This window comes from Cryptomeria japonica, chromosome 6 (genome assembly GCF_030272615.1).
Source record: "Cryptomeria japonica chromosome 6, Sugi_1.0, whole genome shotgun sequence".
Taxonomy (NCBI): domain Eukaryota; kingdom Viridiplantae; phylum Streptophyta; class Pinopsida; order Cupressales; family Cupressaceae; genus Cryptomeria; species Cryptomeria japonica.
This window is the reverse complement of record NC_081410.1, coordinates 15,840,694-15,843,333: the sequence shown is the minus strand read 5'-3', so window position 1 is coordinate 15,843,333 and position 2,640 is coordinate 15,840,694.

Below are 2,640 nucleotides of genomic sequence, written 5' to 3'. Positions count from 1 at the left end.
TGCTAGAGTCACGGTAGAGATTCCCATCGACGCAGAGGTTGCGACCTGAGTTGTCGCTCGAGGACAGAGCTACCATCGAGGAGATGGGTTTGAGACATGTGTTGTATGTGCCTGAGTTTCGGGCAAACATGGGTTTGCTAACTGCGCTGGCTGAGAGATGGCACTCTGAGACGTGCACGTTTCATCTGCCGATGGGTGAGATGACAATCACCCTGGAGGATGTATATAGGATTATGCGGATACTGATTGATGGGGAGCTGATTCCGTACGATTGAGATGGAGACAGGGATGCCCTTAGACGAGTGTTCTAGGATCCAAGATTGGAGATGAGGGCAGGACACGTGGCATGGGATACCATGACATGGATAGGATTAGCACTACCAATAGTGTTGGCAGAAGTGATCAGTGAGTTCCTCTGTATCAGTTTTGTACCCTTTTGTATAATGATGTAGACACCTGCGGGTGATTGTAGCCATATGATTTTGACATCATTGTATCATGACACTTTATATATATATGAGATGATTCATCTTTGCGGCAGCTATATGCATGTGTACCTATGTGATGAGATGTTCTTATGTGATGCTTATGATATGGATGCAAATATCTATATGATGCAATGCAATATTTTTGTTTTTTGTTCGTTTATGTTTTATATGTGTATGCATGATGCAAATGTGAATGTAAGTAATGCAGATGAATATGATAATGCAAATGTAAATTGTGCTAACAGGTGTTGTGTGCTGGATGTGATGCAGTTGTGATATCTATATGTATGTATGAAATACTTATATGTGGTAATGTAGGTGTAGCTACATGAAATGCAAATGTTTTTGGTGTGTCATTATACTCAGTCATGTGATAGCAGGCTACGCGGACTTGAGAAGGACGATGGAAGTCAATCAAGAAAGGGGGATGGAAGACAGAAGATATGAAAGTGAAAGAGCTTCTTGTGCGTTATCATCATTGAGCTTTATTATGACAAAATAGGTTATGACAATCGAGGCATATGTTCGACCCAGAAAGTCATTGTATCTGTTTGCATGGAGATAAGACAGTCACAAACAAGGAATGCCCCAGTTCATACTAGACTCACAGTGTCCTCATATCCTTGGACAAGTCAGAGCATTACTAAGAGACAATCCACAGACAGCAAAAGAAAATGGGTGATGATACCCCATCCTCGCCTTTCTAGTCAAAGACATCCTAGAGATAGAATCTCTAGTCAAAGACATCCCGAAAAAGCTAAAAGACATGTCACCAAAAGATAAAATCAAAAGAAAACCAAGACTTGACACCAACATCCACTGTAGTCCTCAAGTTTAGTGTCTCTTGTCACTTGTATAAGTCTTATTTTATTGTGGTCACAATGTTTACTTTCACAGAAGGGATAGATAGCACTGAACCATAATGTTGTCTGAGTCTGTTGAAATATTTGATTTGTTGAAGCCCATTGTTGCTGTTGTCTCATCTGAAACTAACTGAATCCACGAAACTGATACTTTATTGCGGAGAAGATGAAACTTTATTGCGGATTTGTGATGCAAATGTTTCTTTATTGCGGATTGTGTGCGGACAGACTGAAGGAAGCTGGAAGAAACTATACTCCTCGAAACATGTGATGTTCTCAGTTCCACACCCATTACTAGACGTAGGATTTGCCTTAGCCATAGATAGGGTCTGATTTGTTATGAATGGAAAGGGAGGCGAAAAGGGAGGTTTATTATGAATGGCTAACCAATCTTGGGTAGATCAATAACAAGCCATGATGGGACTGGGTAAGTTTATTATGAATGAATAGGTTGTGAGTGTGTGCAAAGTGAAAGGATGAAAGTGAATCCTGAAGGAGGGAGGAGCAATGTCTCTACGCATGGCGCTGGTAACCCAGTTTTCACCATGGTACTTGCCCAGGGCGCCACCGAAGTGGTTTTCACCATTGGACGAAATTATTTCTCTTTACTTTTTTCGATTTTTCAATGTTTTTTGTGTCACAAGGTGCCTGTTTGCCAGGTTTTCACCAAGTAACGATTTTTTTGTTTTATAATTTTTTTTGTATTTTTGAATTAGGATATTTTGAAGAGCTATGTGTAAAACCTGCGAAGGTGCATGCTGTTGATAGGATCCTCCAAAGGTTCACCTTCTGTAGTTGAGAGCCGATATGCCCCAGAGCCATATACTGTTGTGATGATGTAAGGACCAAGCCAGTTTGGTTCGAACTTGCCCTTCTTCTCTCTGTCTTGTTGATTTTTAGGATTTTCTCTGAGAACTAAGTCATCCACCTCAAATGTGCGAGGCTTGACCTTGTGATTGTAGTTGCGATGTTCCTTTACTGAATGATGTGTAGCTTGAGTGACTATCTTCCTTGATAAAGGAACTGAGATAGAATTACTAGTGTGTGGACTACACAAGCCCATATGCGTGTCACCTAAAGAAGTTTGGGCATCTTTGATAACAAAGTCCTTTGAGGAAGCTCCATTAAAGGTCCATGACGTATCACCAGAAGGGGAAGGATGTGTGGAACAAGTAGATGAGTGATGAAGGCTTATGATTGCGAAAAGAAGTGAAAGTAGGATAGCATGATGGAGACTTAGGATCAACAAGTATGCGTTTTGACTTAAAATTGTAGAACTTTTGCCCCCA